The sequence below is a fragment of the Narcine bancroftii genome, chromosome 4, assembly GCF_036971445.1.
Source record: "Narcine bancroftii isolate sNarBan1 chromosome 4, sNarBan1.hap1, whole genome shotgun sequence".
NCBI classification, from domain to species: Eukaryota; Metazoa; Chordata; class Chondrichthyes; order Torpediniformes; family Narcinidae; genus Narcine; species Narcine bancroftii.
In genome coordinates, this window is record NC_091472.1 from 221,017,305 (window position 1) to 221,038,984 (window position 21,680).

General features: G+C 40.4%; 1 protein-coding gene across 1 annotated transcript in view; it reads right to left on the bottom strand.

Moving 5' to 3' along the window:
• Positions 1-4,103: 4,103 nt before the first annotated feature.
• bmpr2b (bone morphogenetic protein receptor, type II b (serine/threonine kinase)) overlaps positions 4,104-21,680 on the bottom strand; it is a 306,159-nt gene continuing 288,582 nt past the window's right edge. Inside the window, exon 14 of the transcript XR_011356387.1 lies at positions 4,104-4,813. The gene's annotated coding sequence lies outside the window, so the exon portion shown is untranslated. The remainder of the gene's footprint in view (positions 4,814-21,680) is intronic.

The following is a 21,680-nucleotide window of genomic DNA, read 5'->3' on the forward strand; positions in this document are numbered from 1 at the left end:
CCGGTATTAGATGGAAATGATGTTCAGGAATTGGAATCTCCATTTACGGGTTTTGAAATTAAGGAAGCTATTCAGGAAATGCCTAATGGAAAGTCCCCAGGGGATTATGGATTCCCTGTGGAATTTTATAAACTTTTTTATGATGATTTTTCTAATGTATTTGGAGAAGTGTTGAATTAAGTTACTGAAGATCAGAAGTTACCAGAATCATGTTCAAGTGCTTTAATAACTGTCATTCCAAAAAAAAGATTGAGATCCATTAAAAGTGTCTTCATAAAGACCTATTTCTTTATTAAATGTAGATTATAAAATTATAGTGAAAGTATTAGCTAATACCCAAATTGGTACATATTGATCAAACAGGTTTTATTAAGAATAGAAATGCTTCAGACAATATATTTCGATTAATTACTTTGGTCAACACATATCAAAAGCTACCTAACCATCCTCTGGTGGTTGCATTAGATGCAGAAAAAGTTTTTGATAGGATTGAGTGGGATTTTTTATTTAAAATGTTAGAGAAATTTAAATTCAGCCCTTTTTTTATTGGTTGGGTTAAGGCTTTATATATGAACCTGATTGCTAGGGTGGAGACAAATGGACAGATTTCTTCACCATTTAAATTGACTCATGCAACTCAACAGGGCTCCCATTGTCACCAGCCTTATTTGCGTTGGTTTTTGAACTATTAGCTCAGGCTATTAGACAAATTGAAGAAATTAGAGGGATGAGGGTTAAGATTGAAGAATATAAAATTAACTTATTTGAGGATGATGTGTTGGTATTCTTGACAGAACCGGAACAGTCGTTGAAACAACTGCAAGAGTGTTTGTTGAAATTTGGAGAATTATCGGGATATAAAGTTAATTGGGATAAAAGTGAAATTTTACCAGTTGGAGTGGGAGATTATTTTGAATTTAAAACTATTACAAAATTAAGGTGGACAAATAAAATTAAATATTTAGGTCTGTTTATGAAAACTAATTATCAGTCATTATATCAATTAAATTATGTACCTATATTAAGACAGATTAAAGCAGATTTGATTAAGTGGAAAGATCTTCCATTAACTTTGATTGGTCAGGTTAATTGTATTAAAATGAATATTTTTCCTTGAATTCAATATTTATTTCAGTCAATACCTTGTTTACTTTCTAAGGGCTTTTTTCAAGATTTGAATAAAGCAGTGTGAAAGTTTTTATGGAAAGGTAAATCAGCTCGAGTGGCGTTGCATAGACTTACATGGAAGTATGCATTGGGCGGACTACAATTACCACATTTTCAAAACTATTATGAAGCGGCCCAGTTGAAGTTTGTTAGTAGATTGATGGATTTAGATCAGCCTCCTAGCTGGGCTAAAGTGGAGATGGCGTGTATTCCTTGGGTTGAGATACATTAATTTATATTTTGTTGAAATTTGATTTTGTTACAGCAATATGGTATGCCGATATTGAAACATCTGTTAATGATTTGGATTTTAAAAAAACAGGATGTTAGAGTCAAAAGATAAATTATCAATTTTAACTCCATTGTATAATAATCAGCTTATTCCTTTTTCAAAGTTTAATAATCATTTAAAGATTTGGGATTCTAAAGGTATAAAGAAAATACAAGATTGTTTTGTAGAGGGGAAATTTCTTTCTTTTAATCAATTGAGAAAAAGATTTGATACAAATCTTTGATTGCGTATTATCGACTTAGAACTTTGATAAAGGATAATTATGGTAGAGAGATAATTTTACCTACTCTGTTGAGATTTGAATCTTTGATTTCCTCTATACCGAAAAAGGGTTATATTTCAATGATGTATAATTTGTTACAAGATAAGTCAGATTGGGAGAAATCTAAACTTAAATGGGAAGTGATTTAGTATTTATTTTTCCTGGTGATGATTGGGCGAATATGTGTCAGGACAATGTAATTAAATTGACTAATGTAACATATGGAATGGATAATTATAATTTTTTCATCAATTATATTTGACCCCGGAAAAGCTAAATAAAAATATGGGTTTAGTAATTCAGATTCTTGTTTTAGATGCGGCTCATGTATTGGAACTTTTCTACATGCTGTTTGGACTTGTCTTAAAGTTCAATCATTTTGGCAAGGAATTAAAGTAGTTTTGGAAAAATTATATAATTTTATACTACCATTAGATCCAACGATTTTTTTGTTGGGAATTTTGTATTCGTTAAGGGGAATGGGATTGGACAAAATCCAAATTGCTTTTGTACGTTTGGTGTTATCAGTTGCATGTAAATGTGTTGCTAGTACTTGGAAAGATGATACTGAGATTAATATATCACATTGGCACAATGAATTGAAAGTATGTATTGTCATGGAAAAAATTACTTATAATTTACATGATCATTATTCTTCTTTTGTTAGTAACTGGTCTCCGTATTTGAAATATATGCATTTAGATATACTTTGAAATGTTATTAACATTTATAATATTTTCTTTTTATATATATAATCTATATTTTTTTTGCTCCCCTTAAGGGAGTTGGCTGAAGGGGTGGGAGGGTGGGGTGGGTGTTAATATAAAATCTTTTTTTAATTATTTCTATACTGTATGTTATGGTTTATTTCTATCTTATAAATAAAGTTTGGAAAAAAAACCTAAAGATAGAAATAAACCTCTCTCTTAGATGTGGTGGAGTTTGGCGCAAGAGGGCAAGGCCACATGATGACAGCACACCTGATGCTAACTTGGAGGAAATGAATGACACAGATGAAACACCTGAAGAGGCCTACTTTGGAAAGTGTGTGTGTTACATTTGATAGACAATTTCAGAGCAGGATTAACTGTCTGCTTCAATGCTGTTAAGAAGTTAGCAGAAAAAATTTGATTTCTTGTGGAAATATCTCACCATGTGTGAAAGTGATGTGAAGAGAAAAGCTTTATCTTTATCAGAGCAATATCCTGCTGACCTTAATGCTGATAATTTTGGAAAAGAAATGCAACATTTACCCTCAGTACAAAAAGCACATTTTGTAAATGCAGTTAAAGCCATTAGGTCTGTTGAATTTCTTAACAGAGGGCAGACTTGGTGATCTGTTTCAAAATGTTTGCACTAGCTTCAGGATACTATTACAATTCCAGCAACAATAGCTTCTGCAGAGAGGTCATTTAGCAAACTCAAGCTGATTAAGAATCATTTAAGGTCTACAATGTCTCAGGAACATCTTGTGGATTAGGCCAGGCTAAGTATTGAATCAAACATTGCCAGAACAATTAATTTTCATGGTATAATTCAAAAGTCTATTGGGCTTTCCTGTTTATCACACTTTGTAACATGAGGGACCAATGGTCTTTTGCCTACTTTAAACTTTCAGCTACTTTATCAAAATGCTGAAAGTATTTGTCAATCTCTGTCTCATCAAATGGAGGGACTAACCTCACCTCCCTACTGGTAATAAACCTCTTGCTAGTTCCAGAAGGTGTACCTCCTTCACTCCTCTTCTTTCTTTCACACTCTAACTCAAACTGCCTTTGCCTCTTGTCTTCCTCCCCCTAAAATCTTCTTTGCCTCTCTGTATTTCTAGGTTTCTCTCTCTCTCAAATTCCAGTTGAAGTTTTTCCAACTCAATTTGTTCTACTGGTGACAGCTACTCATGGGTATTTTACCTCCTCCTCTCCAAACTTCCCTTTTATTACATAATAGTCACCTATAACTTTCTGGATCTCTGCCTTTTTCATCAATTGCTTTGCCAAGTTCCAACTTTTGTGCAATAGTCAATAACTCACTCTCTTTTGCCCTGGAAATCTACAAAGGTGGGTGATCCCACAACTTTTCAATGTCCATCGCTGCTGTTGTTCCACTCACAAACCTTTTAATTGGGTAAAAAAACTCTAATCAATCAAATTGAAAATTAACTGATCACTAAGCTCCCAATTTGGTGTGATCCCGGACAAGCCCCCAATTCTGTTACAAACTCAGACAGCAGCAATAGAAATTCTCCAAGTCAGTGTTATATTTAAAATAATATTTTTATTATTAATCACTAATAATATAACAACTTATCTAACTTATCTAAACTTAACCCCCAATGATGCGTGAATATATGTATGTGGGCATGGTTTTGTGTGTGTGTGTGTGTGTGTGTGTGTGTGTGTGTGTGTGTGTGTGTGTGTGTGTGTGTGTGTGTGTGTGTGTGTGGCCTACCCCAAGCCATTACAGCCTAGGCCCAATTCTGGAATGTCAGTTCAAAGTTCAGTCTCAGAAATCCCGGGTTGACAAGTAGGCTTCAAATCGATGAAACAAAGTGGCCACAGAGTAGGTGGAAGAGACAGGGTGACAGACTGTTGTAAACTCACAAAATCCTTGTCGAGTGCTTCGAGAAAATGTCCTTTTAGAGAAGTGGTAGTCAAAACTCCCCTTTTCTTTACATAGTGGAAACAAAGCGAATGGCTTTCACAAAGCGAATGGCTTTCACAAAGCTTCCAGAACCTTTTTGTGGATCAGCCAAAATGACCATCACAATGGTCACAGTGTTGTACACTAATTCTCCTTACAGGGAGAAAACAAACAAATTGTCCATACTACAAGAGGCCACTTCAGCAAAGTATTCCTCCAAAGAGCTGCTGCTCCAATGTTGCTTCTTCCTTAAAAATGGCCCCTGATCAAACAATGTACTGCTGCTTTAATATTCTGGTCACATGACTCTTCACCTGTGTTCCTGGAACACTTTCTCTCTCTTCAGAAGTAGCAAAATGAGTACATGCTGTTCCAGTCTGCTGTCATCCACAGTCCTCTCCAAGCTTGCTGGGCTTGCAGGTTGATTTGTTAGCTCGTAAGAGACAGTGCCACTAAAATAGAAGTGAAAATGGGAGCATGTAATATTTTTCTTGTACGACACACAGCCATGGGTGTGATGGCGACTAGCATCAAATCACAAAAAACAGTTAGTTTTAATTAAAAGGTTAGTTTTAATAGGCTAATATATACAGCTAGGTCTTGAGGTCTTGCCTCTGTGCAAGCCTAGGCCAGAATGAGGGGGGATGGATCTCCACCAGTTTATATATGCAAGGTCACCAGGTGAGCCACCTGGTGACCTAGTGATGTAATAACATACTACCACAGGGTGGATACAAGGTTGCTGACCTTGTATGACACACAGCCACTCTTGGTGCTCAACTAGCAACAGTGTTGACAAACTATGATCTGTTATCAAATTGACAATCATAACTTTCTGCTAAGCTCAATGAAAGCAAATGTCACATCCTCAGATCAAAGCTGATGAAGGCATTCTGTCTCAATTTGCCTTTGACAAATTTATAGAGAACACAAAAGTAATACAAACACTCAGCTAAGATGTTAAAGCAGTTGGAAAGAGACACCTGGACATCATATAATTTTTTGATTTTGTGAAGGATATAGGTAAAGTAATATCAATGCATAAACTGAAATTCTATTTCAAGAGCTTAGAAGAAAGTGGGTGAGGAAGTATGATTTGATCAAACTATTCAGAGAAGCTAGTGCAATCCATTTTTATTAGATGTTGTTTATAGAACATAGAACGTTACAGCCAGTACAGGCCCAACATGTTGTGCCGACCTACGGAAACCTACTCTACAACAAACTAATTTTTTGTACCTCATACCCAAAACCTTCTATTTCTCTTACATCCATGTGCCTAAGAGTCTTTTGAATGTTTCTATTGTACCACCCTCCACAAGACCCCCAAGCAATGCTTTGCAATGGATCAGACTGTTGGGAATGCGAGTTGTACCAATAACGTCACCTATGGGATGGTGGGGGGAACAAGTTCACATGGTTTCCAGGCTATTTTTAACATAAAATAAATCCTTGGCCACTATCTCAGTTTTAATTCTCTTCAATCTCAATTCAGGTGTGCCAGATTGCTAAAACCCTCCTTGAACCGTGCAGTATTTACAGGAGCTAAAGCACTGACTGCAGCATTTAGAGATCACCAGTCTCTGTGTATATGCAATATGGCAGAATTTGATTCCCCCTATGTTTTCTCAAGAGTCTGTGTATTTTAAATGAACTAAGAATGAAGTTAAATAGTGAGAAATTGGTTCTGCAGTAAACTCTAATCCTAAAAAAAAGAAACTCAGCAAGTCAAACAGTGTACTTTGTGCAGCAGAAATAGAGATACATGGGCAATGTTTCGGGTTTGAGCTCTTCATCAAGTAGGTAGGCGTCTGAATAAAATTACATCAATGAAGAGGGATGGCTCTGTGAATCAACTTCTTTAGTTTCTGCTGGCCTACTCCCCATTCTCCCTCTCGTCTCCATCCCTCTGTCTTCTTTCCTCAGAACCATTCCCCCACCCTTTTTTGCTGCTGTGCCCTCCCTCCTTTACCTCCTGCCTGTAGGCCTGTGTTCCTCCCTCTGCCCCTCTCCCAGCATTTTATTCCAGCACCCGCCTACATTTTGTTTGTACCTTGTTGAAGGGCTCAAGCCCAAAACGTTGGTTATGTATTTTTACCTTTACTATATAAAGGACACTCTTTGACTGTTGAGTTTCATCAGCTTTATGTGTTTTTATGTTAAAACAGTTTTACTCTGTTTTTTCTTCACTTAAGGGTGCTGCATTTATTGGGTGAACATTTGGAATATCTCTCTACCAGCTGCTTACAGACCTTCCAAAAGTTAAGGATCCCCCTCAATCCAAGTGACTTTCACTTACTGTTCCTCCTTAATCCCCCCACCACCCAGGGAGTTGGTTCAAGCTGTTTGCCAATGAAGCACAAAGTGGCAATGATTACAACTGAATTTGACAAAAAAAAATAAAGATTACAGTATTTAAGCAGTTTTACAATCCACCATTCCAAATTCTGACTCCAATGGCATGTGGGTGGAACCTTCGGCCACATTGTCCAAAGCCTTTTGCCTGATGAGTTCACTCCCCAGGTTATCCTGCCCCTTCTCAATTATCTCCAAAATATTGAAACTGCAATAATGAAAGCCAGTTGTTGATCTGTTCAGGTATCCATATCACGGCGGAGCTGGGACCAAGAATATTCCCAATCACACATAAAAACACACCCATAGCCTACACACAGCCCCTAATATACAACCACCCACACCTCACACCCTCTACACACACCCCTCTCCCCTCCCCCCACACACATATGCATGGATTTTGTTTTAAAAACTTTATTTGTATTTTTTCAGTAAGAATAAACAGACTTTTACAGAATAAGTAATCTAATAATAAAACATTAAAACAAACCCACCCCTCCCCTCCCACAACAGATTCCTCAAGGGAAGCATTAAAAATAAACAAAAACATTCAGTAATTTACAATATTGCTAAATTCATATTCTTCATATACGGTGTCCACATCTTAACACAAAAATCATAATTATTATGTAAATTATATGTTATTTTCTCCATATAGATACACAACTTCAACTCATTATACCATCAAACTACATTTAACTCTGCTTTATCTTTCCAGGACATAGCAATACATTTACGAGCAACTGTCAATGCTACACAAATAAACACTGTCTGAAACTTATCCAATCCCAAGTCCACTAATGGAGTAAAATAACCAAAGAAAAACATTTTTGGATCTAAAGGAAATTGAATTTTAAACAAAGTTTGAAGAAACTTCCTAATTAAACCAGAAAGGATGAACTTTATCACAAAACCAAACAGAAGGTAGAAATGTTCCAACACATAATCCACACCTCAAACACAGATCTGAATTACTAAATCCATATTTTTTCAAGGGTTAAATATAACTGATTCAAAAAAATTAGAATTAACCATACTATATCTTACATTAATTAATTTAGTCTACCCATCATAACACATATTTTCCCAATCCACCTGACTAATCTCACAATTTAAATCATGCTCCCATTTAATCCTAGATGTATCTAATTTTTTTAACCATAGTATCTTGTAATAATGCAACATTTCTGATATAAAACCTTTATCTGAAAAATATGAAACCATAGATTCAAATTTAGTTAACTTAGAAATTTTCATTTATTTTCCAAAATTATCTTTCACTAATGCCCTAATTTGATAATAAACAAACAGAAAATTCTCTAAATTCCCAAATTTCTCTTTAAGCTGATTAAATGATAAAAATTCACCTTCTTCAAAACAATCCTGCAATCTTTTTATTCCTTTGATTCACCAATCTTCTAAAACTCTATTATTCAATGAAATATTGGGGTTTGAACTGATAAAATACCTTTTGATCCTATTAATACATTCCTTTTAGTCCATATTTCTAATAAATGTTTCAAAATTGGTACATTATATTTCTGTAGTAAGACAGTATTCCATTTAAATACAAACTGATGGGGACAAGGTTCCAATATCACAGCCAATTCCACCCTAGCACAACGAGGAGGGTTCAAAATATCTAACATACAATTAATAAATCTTTATTGAGCTGCTTCATAATAATTTAAAAACATTCTTTTGGCTTGGCTTCGCGGACGAAGATTTATGGAGGGGGTAAAAAGTCCACGTCAGCTGCAGGCTCGTTTGTGGCTGACCAGTCCGATGCGGGACAGGCAGACACGATTGCAGCGGTTGCAAGGGAAAATTGGTTGGTTGGGGTTGGGTGTTGGGTTTTTCCTCCTTTGCCTTTTGTCAGTGAGGTGGGCTCTGCGGTCTTCTTCAAAGGAGGCTGCTGCCCGCCAAACTGTGAGGCGCCAAGATGCACGGTTTGAGGCGTTATCAGCCCACTGGCGGTGGTCAATGTGGCAGGCACCAAGAGATTTCTTTAGGCAGTCCTTGTACCTTTTCTTTGGTGCACCTCTGTCACGGTGGCCAGTGGAGAGCTCGCCATATAATACGATCTTGGGAAGGCGATGGTCCTCCATTCTGGAGACGTGACCCATCCAGCGCAGCTGGATCTTCAGCAGCGTGGACTCGATGCTGTCGACCTCTGCCATCTCGAGTACCTCGACGTTAGGGGTGTGAGCGCTCCAATGGATGTTGAGGATGGAGCGGAGACAACGCTGGTGGAAGCGTTCTAGGAGCCGTAGGTGGTGCCGGTAGAGGACCCATGATTCGGAGCCGAACAGGAGTGTGGGTATGACAACGGCTCTGTATACGCTTATCTTTGTGAGGTTTTTCAGTTGGTTGTTTTTCCAGACTCTTTTGTGTAGTCTTCCAAAGGCGCTATTTGCCTTGGCGAGTCTGTTGTCTATCTCATTGTCGATCCTTGCATCTGATGAAATGGTGCAGCCGAGATAGGTAAACTGGTTGACCGTTTTGAGTTTTGTGTGCCCGATGGAGATGTGGGGGGGCTGGTAGTCATGGTGGGGAGCTGGCTGATGGAGGACCTCAGTTTTCTTCAGGCTGACTTCCAGGCCAAACATTTTGGCAGTTTCCGCAAAGCAGGGCATCAAGCGCTGAAGAGCTGGCTCTGAATGGGCAACTAAAGCGGCATCATCTGCAAAGAGTAGTTCACGGACAAGTTTCTCTTGTGTCTTGGTGTGAGCTTGCAGGCGCCTCAGATTGAAGAGACTGCCATCCGTGCGGTACCGGATGTAAACAGCGTCTTCATTGTTGGGGTCTTTCATGGCTTGGTTCAGCATCATGCTGAAGAAGATTGAAAAGAGGGTTGGTGCGAGAACACAGCCTTGCTTCACGCCATTGTTAATGGAGAAGGGTTCAGAGAGCTCATTGCTGTATCTGACCCGACCTTTATTGCAAACCTCCCAAAGCATACTGCCAGGTCAATTTATGCATAGCTACTCTTGCTAATTTTCCTTTCCATAAAATTTCTCAAACTACTTTATTTAAATCTTTAAAAAAGGATTTTGGAAGAGAACAAGGAATCGATTGAAACAAATATTGAATTCGTGGAAAAATATTAATCTTTATACAATTTACTCGACCTATTAAAGTTAAAGGTAAATCTTTCAATTTAATCAAATCAGCTTTAATCTTAAAAAAAGGACACATATGGATGTACTGTCTCTAGATTCTCCATCTTCAACATCTCACCAGACAACCCTGAGCTTGGACCTGCTACATGAATGCTGTGTCTACAAGAGCAGGTCAGATGCTGGGCATCCCCAGCTCCTGACCTAACCAAGGCATTTACATCATCCATGAAGGTTGAGTTAGGGGTGTGATGGAGCACTCCCCACCTTCCCAGACAACCGCATCTCTGGCTCAGACATAGGACCAAACTATTTTCTCATTGACATCCCATCCTACACTCCACTCACCATAGCTGTCACATGGCCAGACTGTATCCACAATGTGATGCACTAACATGCCACTTCTCCTCTGAGTGGGACTCCCCTGTGCCCTCTGTCATCCCAAAGATGGGGACTCCTCTGCTGGCAGGTTCTCCTTCCACCCTCTAATCTTCTCACTGAGAAATAGATTGTCATTGCTTCATCTTTATTGTGCTGGAAAGAGGGAGTTTCTGAATCAGGGCTCAGCAATAGAAGACAAAAAAGGAACTTATTTCTTCAAGAGTTGTGAACATTTGTCATTCTCTGCCCAGACATTATGGAAACCAATTCAATGAATATTAATAAACAAGAAAGTCTGCTGATCCGTGGTCAAGTAAAATACACAAACATCCAATGTACATAACTAAGATGGATTTTTGAACTGTTGGGAAATCAAGGAGTTCTGGAGCACAGACAGAAAATGCAGCTGAGGCTGAGATTAGATCAAGCTTGATTGCAGTGAAGGGCCACACAGCCTACTCCTCCTCCTCCCCCCCTTAAGCCAAAAGCTGACAAGAGTCATAGAGCTCTTGGGATAAACAATGGTCCTTGGAACTTGGTTTCTTTGCTGCACTTTCATTCTTGGTTTTCTGCAAGCCAACCATGTGGCAAAGGTGTCATCATTTGCCTCCTGGGGAGTGAGGGAATGAGGGAAGTGAGGGAATCAATGAGTGCATTGCAGGATACTGTGGAATGTACCAACATCTCCTCACCAAATGCAGCATCCATATCTGTGTGGGTGGCACAGTTGGCGCAGCAGTTAACACAGTGACTGTACAGCACCAGCAATCAGAGCTAGGGTTTGAATCCCACACTGTCTGTAAGGAGTTGGTACTTACTCCCCATGTCTGCATGTGTTTTACCTAGAGGCTCTGGTTTCCTCTCTCCATTCAAAATGTACCGGGGTTGTAGCTCATGGTCCAAATGGCCTGTTACCGTGCTGTATGTCTAAATTTTTTTTTCAGTAGATTTAAATGTAACAAGCCTGAAAGGTTGGTTCTGTATCTTTGCCTTTGCTCCATAAAGGACACTGAGCTGCCGAGTTTCTCCAGCATTTTGTGTTTTTACATTCAGACCAGGAGCTATCTATGCCACAGAAGTACCAGGTAATAACCCCCTTTAGCAACAAAGTTTGACATTTTTCATCATCTAAGATATCAACAGATTGCTTTTCATACACAATGAGATATAAAATTAATCAAAATTTCCAAAATTAACCATAAACTGTGACCAGATGAATAGACAGATACACTTTAAAGGTTAAATTGTTCATTTCCATTGAAATGACAGTCATCACCAAGAGCTCATGGGCTCCTTTACACAGTCATTGATCTGCATGTTAAAAATACTGAGACTGAATTACTGGTAATGCTTGGGCCTGGCAATAGACTCTCTGAAATCCAAACATTGGAGAGCAAAGAACAGGCCCTTCAGCCTACCATATCCATTCTCACCCTGTTGACATGGGTGGTGAAACATTCACGCTCTCATCCCAGGAGGTGACAGAGTTCAGGCCAGACATATGCCTTCTCGGTCACTACCTGAACCTGGAGTAACAATTTTCAGCAAGAGCATTCCTTGTAGAAAGTTCGCTAGCCTTCCTATTCCTCCTGGAATTGGAGCCTGGAACCAAAGGGAACTCCCAGCAAAGTGCAAAGGAAGAGCTGCGTCACTTTACTGGCTACTCACAGGACACAGGCTCCTCCAATGAGCAGAAATAGCGGGCAGCCTTGGTGCACCATGGACCCATTGCAAAGCACTTGGCACTGCTCTGCCTGGCAGTCCATGGCAGGTGTCCAATGCATGGGGAAGATTTGGCTGAGACCTCTCTTCCACCAACGTGGAACACAGAGCATATGAGACAGGGGTGGGAGGAGGTGGGGGTCAACAGTTCATGCAGGATTAGAAAGGGTGAGAGGTTAGGACCTCCTCTACTTCTGAGCTGCCAACACCCAAGAGTTCTGCATCAACACCATTAGCGTAGCAGTTAGTGCAATGTATAACAGCGCTAGTGACCTGGATTTGAATCCCACACTGTCTATAAGGAGTTTGCACATCCTCCCTGTGTCTGCATGGGTTTCCTCCGAGGCGGCATGGGCTCATGGACTGGAAGGGCCTATTACCATGTTATATGTCTATATTTTGTTTTAAACTTAAAATTTATTGAAAATAAATCCTGATCCATGCAGTGGGATCTCTCCAGATGCAGCCTATATACTTCATGGCACAATTAGCAAGTCTGCAGATGAGACCAAATTGGTGGTGTAATGGTCAGTGAAGAAGGTTGTCAGAGAATTCAACAGAATCCAGATCAAATGGGCAAGTGTCCCAGGGAATGGCTGACTCAGACAAGTATGAAGTGATGCATCCTGGGAAGTTAATCCAGACCAGAAAATGCACCGTGAATGGAGTGGCCCTGGGTCTATTATGGATAAGAAAGGTCGTGGAATACAAGTACACAGTTCCCTGAAGGCGGTGACACCTGTTGACAGAGCGTGAAGAAGGTGGATGCGATGCTTGCCTTCATTGGATGAGACAGATAGAATCACAGCTGGGACGTCACCTTTCAATTGTACAAATTGTTGGTTCAACCGTACTTGGGGCATTGTGTGCATTTCTGGTGGGGAAGGATGTTGGGCGACACATTGGCGTGGAGCTTGGCTCAATGTCTTTACAGTGTTAGCGATCAGGACTGGGATTTGAATCCCACACTGTCTGTGAGAAGTTTGAACATTCTCCCCGCATCTGCATGGGTTTTCTCCAGGGGCTCTGGTTTCCTCCCACCATTCAAAACTTATCAGGGGTGTAGGTTAATGGGGTGTAACTTAGGCAGCACAGACTCTTGGGTTGAAATGGCCTGTTACCGTGCTGTATGTCAAAATTTTTAAAAGTTAATTAACAATTTAAATGTAATTTAAATTTTAAAAATGTAGACAGAGTACGGGAAAGTTTTCACAGGAGTGTTGCCTGGTCTGAGGGCATGAGTTATGAGGAGAGATTGGACAAATGCTGGGAGTATTGTCCTTGGAACAAAGGGTGATCTTGTGGATGTTGATAAGATTACTTGGGGCATCAATTGGGTGGATAGTTATGGTTGATCTTCTCAGGTACAGGAGTTGAAACTTGGAGGGCATAATTGGGAGGTGAGAGGGGAAAAGGTTCAAAGAGTATTTGAGAGATAGTGTGTGGAACCAGCTGCCAGATGAAATGGACAGGAGCGTAGACCAAAAATAAGCAAGATGGGCCTAGTGTTTTGCTTCAATTGGGTGTTGGGCCAATGGACCTGTTTCCATGCTGTGTTACTCTGTGAACCTATAACCTGTGAATTGTCAATGAAGCAAAAAGTCACCCAGCATCACTGTGCCTCACACATGGTGTCCCTGGCTGGCCACCTTGCCAGACACAGCCCTGATCCATGAAATGGTGCCTACAGAGAGCAATAACTCTGGGACCACTCACAGGAAGTGGGAAGTTCAGTGGAAGAGGCAGAGTTTCGAGGAGGACACTCTAGGCAATAGGCTCTTGCCAAAATTTACTATATTTCAGATGGCGGTACAAAAGGCCCTGAACGTTCACAGGTATGAGCTGCTACTTGTACCTTGTCAAAACATCTCCAGAATAGATAGGATGCAAGCCGACTTCTGGCAAGGGGATGGACATCTCTCCAGTTACCAGTACATCCCTCAAACCACCCCCTCCCAAGGAGCCACACATTGTCCCAAAGAGCCAACCCATCCTCAGCCAGGTTCAAGCAGTTCCTTGCGCGACCTGGAAAACTCAGCCAGGCACTATCACTGTCCTAAGCTGTTCAACGGCCTGAAGCCTCTGCACAGATTCTCTCCGGATCTGTCTGGTGCTTTGTCCTGGGACATCATGAAGGGAGTGCCAAGGGACGCTGGAGATGATGATGATGATTCATGAGACAGTCAAAGTGAAGCATGATGAAAGGGGGAATGGGTAGGTGGGAGGAAGGATGAAACAGGCCATGGGGCAGCCTGAGCTTGGGCCTATGGAGCCTCCCAGTACAGGCTGCACCAGTCAGCTTTCTGGTCCAGACTGAGCTGCGAAAATACACATACCAGAACTTACCCCGTGATGTCAGCCACTGGACCAGAAAACGTGGTATGAGTGAATGGGGCTCTGGAGTGGCCACAATCTTAATGAGAGCACAGTCCTCACCATGAGGCAGCAGGGATTGTCCCTATTACAGCTCCTCTCCCATGCAAAACCAGAAGGCAGCTCAGACACTAACCATTGTCTGACATCAGGTGGGGGGGGGGGGGAGATGTGGGAGAGGAGCTGTGACAGCGCCAGTCCCTGGAGTACAAGGGTGAGGACAATCCTTGCACATGGTCCGTCTCTCCCCAACCCCTGGCGGATGCAAACCCTCACTGTCCAGCCTCCCTCTGCTGCAGCAGGCTTGCCCATGCTACCTGGGGCTGCTTACACGTGAAGCAAGTAACAGGGGCAAGATGTTTGGAGCAGAAAGGGATTGACAGTATTCCTGGGATCACCTTTCTCACTTACTCTAGAGTAGGGAAAATGGGAAGGGCATCGGAAATTATGGCTCTCTGTAGTTTGGACATTAGGGACTTCACAGACCATTGTATCCCCCTCTCCAAGAACCTGATACCACAGGATGACCATGCTGTATGAACACAGACAGGTGGGTGAGATGAGAGTTTAGACTGACTGATAAGATCCGTCATTCTCACATTTTCCCTAGCCCTCCAATCAGATGACAAGAAATCAACTTTTGTTTCCCCTGGACATTATAATCCCTCCAAGTCTTGAACCTTTGAATAATCTTGGCTTCTCATATATTGACAAGCCTTTCACTTCAAACACATCACATATCTCATTTGTCAAGAACATCCTTTTGTTCAAAAATTAACAAATTTTAAAAGAAGCTTCTTGGACTAGCTGAGAAAAAGAAACAATTAGGGTTGCATGGTGAGTGTAGCAGTAAGCACAACACTATCAGAGCGCCAGCAATTCTGGTTCAATTCCTCCACTGTCTATGAGGAGTTTTCCTTCTCTGCTAGTGAATCCTGACTTGCAGGCCAGCCATTAGCATTATATAACACACACAATATCGGCTTCTATCCACCATATTCACTCGTTTAGTCTTGCCCTATCAGAAATATTCCCTTTGTCCTCCACCTCCACAAAATTAATTTGTTTCTTCTATTCCCCAGTTCTGATAAAGGATCTTGGACTGGTAATATTTAGTTTCTCTTTCCACAGATGCTGACTGGCCTGCTGAGGGTTTCACATATTTTTTAATATATATATTTTCACATTACCAATACCTAGTGTTTTTTTAAATCTCATTGTATCATCTAATATTGATTCAAAACCCTAAAGTATCACATCTCATAAGACATCATGGAAATTTAGAACTCATGAGACTGCAAACGTGTCAGTTACCAGCACTGTTTCAAAGAACAACAGAGAGGTAAAGATCGTGGTTCAACCACACAAAAGAAGAGCAGTTTATGGATTACACAGTTCATGAGGGTAACTATTTGCTATCACCGATGATAAAACAACATTCACTCAGCACCTCAAGACCAGCAGAAGATCCAGGATGCAGCTGCCTCTAGCCCACACAGAAGCTTGGGGCAAAGTTCAGCCTGGACAATTCCAACCAGGAGCTGCCTTTGATTTACATCGTTAGTCCATGTATCACCAAGCATTTCTCCCAAAATTCCGCCTAGAGAGGCAAACCATAAAAATTAAACTTCAGGAGAAAGACCAGCTTCTGCACAGAGCTTGTGTAACCAGTCCCTCCTTAAAGGCCTTGAGATCCTTCCTAAAGAGTGGCGCACAGAATTAAACAGTGGGCTCCTTTCTATATTCAATCTGCAGAGCATGACTGGAGTCTTGGTTACAACAGTGTGAAGCACCAGTTGCCATCTGGAAACATCCATGCCCCTGAATCATGGGGGTACAGAAAGCATCAGGGTCCTTGACAGTGATGGGTGGGAAAATGGGGCCAGTGCACACATCAGTCAAATGGAAACAGTTTTCATTAGTTACTGTAATGTACCAGGCCAGCAGCAATAGAAATTTAACAAGAAAATGGTATTTTCAAAACAATAATTTTTATTGATATCTATTAATAATAACACTTCTTGCTTATCTCTAACTTAAATGTATGTGTGTGGCAGATCCCCAAACCATTACAGTTTAGGCACGGTTGCAAAAAGAATCAATTTTTAAACTTCAGTCAGTTTTATGTTGAAATTCAGTTTCTTTACATTGCTGTTCAAAGTAATTATGGAGTAGGTGTGAGGCATCAGACTTGTCAAAACTCACAAAATTCTTGTAGAGTTGTTTTCTTAGAGAATTGTTTATTCATATGAATGATTTTCCTCTTTTTCATGCAGGTTACTTGTGATCTCTGCAAAATGATTTCAACAAACCCAGGCAAGGCTTAAATGAAATAATGATTTTAAAATGGTTATGTTTCAAATACAAGATTAGTTTTTTTCTTTCTTAATCAAAAGTAACAATTTCAATGGACACAAGAAGACTGGCCTTTCTCTTTTAAAAAGTCAGTTGGAAGTGGCTATTCTCTTCAAAACCACTTTTTTTAGTATTTTTTCCTTTTCATAAGGAGAACACAAGCAGCCTTCCTTCTCCAAAGGATTGTTACTGCATTTCAATCCTATGTGACTTATAGGGTGGGAAAGCACCTTCTGGTTCCAAAATGTCTCTGTTGCTGTAATCTTCTTTGGCTTGGCTTCGCGGACGAAGATTTATGGAGGGGGTAAAAAGTCCACGTCAGCTGCAGGCTCGTTTGTGGCTGACAAGTCCGATGCGGGACAGGCAGACACGATTGCAGCGGTTGCAAGGGAAAATTGGTTGGTTGGGGTTGGGTGTTGGGTTTTTCCTCCTTTGCCTTTTGTCAGTGAGGTGGGCTCTGCGGTTTTCTTCAAAGGAGGTTGCTGCCCGCCAAACTGTGAGGCGCCAAGATGCACGGTTTGAGGCGTTATCAGCCCACTGGCGGTGGTCAATGTGGCAGGCACCAAGAGATTTCTTTAGGCAGTCCTTGTACCTTTTCTTTGGTGCACCTCTGTCACGGTGGCCAGTGGAGAGCTCGCCATATAACACGATCTTGGGAAGGCGATGGTCCTCCATTCTGGAGACGTGACCCATCCAGCGCAGCTGGATCTTCAGCAGCGTGGACTCGATGCTGTCGACCTCTGCCATCTCGAGTACTTCGACGTTAGGGATGAAAGCGCTCCAATGGATGTTGAGGATGGAGCAGGGACAACGCTGGTGGAAGCGTTCTAGGAGCCGTAGGTGGTGCCGGTAGAGGACCCATGATTCGGAGCCGAACAGGAGTGTGGGTATGACAACGGCTCTGTATACGCTTATCTTTGTGAGGTTTTTCAGTTGGTTGTTTTTCCATACTCTTTTGTGTAGTCTTCCAAAGGCGCTATTTGCCTTGGCGAGTCTGTTGTCTATCTCATTGTCGATCCTTGCATCTGATGAAATGGTGCAGCCGAGATAGGTAAACTGGTTGACCGTTTTGAGTTTTGTGTGCCCGATGGAGATGTGGGGGGGCTGGTAGTCATGGTGGGGAGCTGGTTGATGGAGGACCTCAGTTTTCTTCAGGCTGACTTCCAGGCCAAACATTTTGGCAGTTTCCGCAAAGCAGGACGTCAAGCGCTGAAGAGCTGGCTCTGAATGGGCAACTAAAGCAGCATCATCTGCAAAGAGTAGTTCACGGACAAGTTTCTCTTGTGTCTTGGTGTGAGCTTGCAGGCGCCTCAGATTGAAGAGACTGCCATCCGTGCGGTACCGGATGTAAACAGCGTCTTCATTGTTGGGGTCTTTCATGGCTTGGTTCAGCATCATGCTGAAGAAGATTGAAAAGAGGGTTGGTGCGAGAACACAGCCTTGCTTCACGCCATTGTTAATGGAGAAGGGTTCAGAGAGCTCATTGCTGTATCTGACCCGACCTTGTTGGTTTTCGTGCAGTTGGATAATCATGTTGAGGAACTTTGGGGGACATCCGATGCGCTCTAGTATTTGCCAAAGCCCTTTCCTGCTCACAGTGCGGCTTTCGCGCAAACAGAGGAACCACTGACATGGTCTTTGCCCTCAGACAGCTCCAAGAAAAGTGCAGAGAACAAAACAAAGGACTCTACACTACCTTTGTTGACCTCACCAAAGCCTTCGACACCGTGTTGCTGTAATATGTTCTCTGAAAATGTCTCCTCACATGAAATGACCTCATTGCTATTTCTTTGAAGTTACTTCAAAGTTACTTCACATCTATATGCTAAAAGCATATGAATTCATGTCTGTCTACTTAGGCCCAGAATCAAGTGACTGTTTTTGTTCGAAGTTTCAATTCTAAAAACATGAATAATCAAACAGGTGGTCTGCTGTTTGACCAGCAGCCCTTTCTGTGTACACAAATTACTTTCATTTTCAATGAACCATTCTTTTGACATGCTTATATGCTTTTACTGAACAATGAATCTGCAGACGAATGGTCTCCGACATCTGCCAGTTGCCATCTCAAAGTGTTCTTTGTGTGTGTAATTGTGTGATGTGTCCTTGTGTGTGTTTGTCTTTCCCTGTTTGCAAACCCACAAAATAAATTTACTAAAATGTATATATTATATACCTAAAGATTAATATTAGCACAAATCTGTCACACCTCACTCCAACAAAGAAAAAAATTTGATCATTTTAAAGATCAAAATTTTAAATTACAATATAACATTTATCTGGTAAATTTTACATCCTAAAGTTATACAACACAAAGATAACATTTTTTCAACATTGAAAATTCAACATCTTGAAAGGCAATCAGCAATCACATTATCTTTGCCTTTAATATGAGTTATAATGAAATAATGATTTTAAAATGGTTATGTTTCAAATACAAGATTAGTTTTTTTCTTTCTTAATCAAAAGTAACAATTTCAATGGACACAAGAAGACTGGCCTTTCTCTTTTAAAAAGTCAGCCAACCAACTGAAAAACCTCACAAAGATAAGCGTATACAGAGCCGTTGTCATACCCACACTCCTGTTCGGCTCCGAATCATGGGTCCTCTACCGGCACCACCTACGGCTCCTAGAACGCTTCCACCAGCGTTGTCTCCGCTCCATCCTCAACATCCATTGGAGCGCTTTCATCCCTAACGTCGAAGTACTCGAGATGGCAGAGGTCGACAGCATCGAGTTCACGCTGCTGAAGATCCAGCTGCGCTGGATGGGTCACGTCTCCAGAATGGAGGACCATCGCCTTCCCAAGATCGTGTTATATGGCGAGCTCTCCACTGGCCACCGTGACAGAGGTGCACCAAAGAAAAGGCACAAGGACTGCCTAAAGAAATCTCTTGGTGCCTGCCACATTGACCACCGCCAGTGGGCTGATAACGCCTCAAACCGTGCATCTTGGCGCCTCACAGTTTGGCGGGCAGCAACCTCCTTTGAAGAAGACCGCAGAGCCCACCTCACTGACAAAAGGCAAAGGAGGAAAAACCCAACACCCAACCCCAACCAACCAATTTTCCCCTGCAACCGCTGCAATCGTGTCTGCCTGTCCCGCATCGGACTTGTCAGCCACAAACGAGCCTGCAGCTGACGTGGACTTTTTACCCCCTCCATAAATCTTCGTCCGCGAAGCCAAGCCAAAGAAGAAGAAAAAATTAAATCATATTCTTTCAAAATTAAACTCTAATTTAACAATCGTCTATTTTATTTTATTCTAAAGACTAATGGATTGTGATTAGTGTAAACCACAATCGGTCCTTTTGCATTGCAAATATACACCTCAAAATTCTGCAAAGCCCATACAAGGGCCAATAATTCTCTTTCAATCATAGAATAATTCTTTTGATGTTGATTGAATTTCTTATTAGCCACTGGATGTTGAATATTATCAGTCATTTTTTTTGTAATATAACCGCTCCTGTCACTTCTTCACTCGAATCTACTGCTAAAGAAACTGACTTTCCAAAGTCAGGTGATTTAAGCACAGGCTTGAAACATAAAATAGTTTTCAGTTTGTCAAATGTTTCCTGACAAATGTTTGTCCAACTAAACTTTTTTAGAAGGTTAGTCAAAGGAATTGTGATCTCAGCAAAGCTTTTACAGAACTTTCTATAATATCCTTCCATTCCTAAAAATCTGCTAATTGCTTTCTTTACCATGGGTATGGGAAACTCAGAAATTGTCTGAATATTTGCCTGGATAGGTGCCAATTTTCCTTGACCAACAAAATAACCAAGATATGTAATTGATTCATATGTTTTGGGAGTGTCCCAAATTAGGAAGATTTTGGGAGAATATCTTTCAATCTTTATCAATGATTTTTAAGATTAAAATAAACCCATGCCCTTTAATTACCTTGCTTGATTTTTCTTGCAAAATGAATATACTTTTGTTGGCATCTCAAGAGAAAGTTTTAGCTTTTAGCATGTTGATAACCAGATGAGCAGTTTTAATGAAATGGAAAGATGAACTTTCACCGACTCATGCACAGTTACATGATGTAATGATATATCTAAGCTTAGAGAACATTTAATTCAATATTAAAGATAGAAAGTTTCAGAATGAAAAGATATGGGACCCATTCAAAGAATACTATCACAATTGACAGTTTTAGGTAATATGGATTCTCCAGCGATGCTCCCTCTGCCGTCTGAGAGTCACTACTTGATCCATTTTCTTTTTTTTTGGTTCCTTTAAGTAACCTTGATTAGAGGGAGGGGTTAGATTAGTACTAATTTTATTTTTTCTAGATAACAATTATATATGGTTTAATTATGATTGTCCTAGATCACAACATTTGCTTAGATATTATACCAAGGTATGACGAGTGTTGGTATAATGTGTCAAGTGGTTTATATTCATAATTATTTTAACAAATAATGTCAAATTAACAATTATGGATGAAATTTGTTGTAAAGTGCATTGATATTAAGTATATGATATTCCTTTGTTATATTAGTAGAACATTTAAACTCACTAAAAATATTTTAAAAAATATTTAACTGTAGCATGACCAAATTCACTTTAAGTTAAATTAACAGTTAAGGTATGCTTCTGAAAATTTATTGTACAATTTCTCTAATGCAAACATGTGTGCTTCCCAGGTGTCATTCCCCATGACAAAATCATCAATATAAGCATTGATATGCTCTAAATCTTGAATCACAGAGTTTATTCTCCTTTGAAATGTTTCTGAAACATTCTTCATACCAAATGGTAGAACATTGTATATGAATACAATATGTATTACAATGTATATGAATGTATTACAATGTATATTACAATGTATATGAAAACCTGACAACATTGCAAATGCAAAATTTTCCCTACCTCTCTCTGTTAAGGGAACACATCAATAACTTTTTAATAAGTCCATCTTTGTAAGAAACTTAGCTTTTTCAACTTTGTCCACACAATCATCCACCCAAAGGATAGGATAAGCATCAGTCTTTTTTACCACA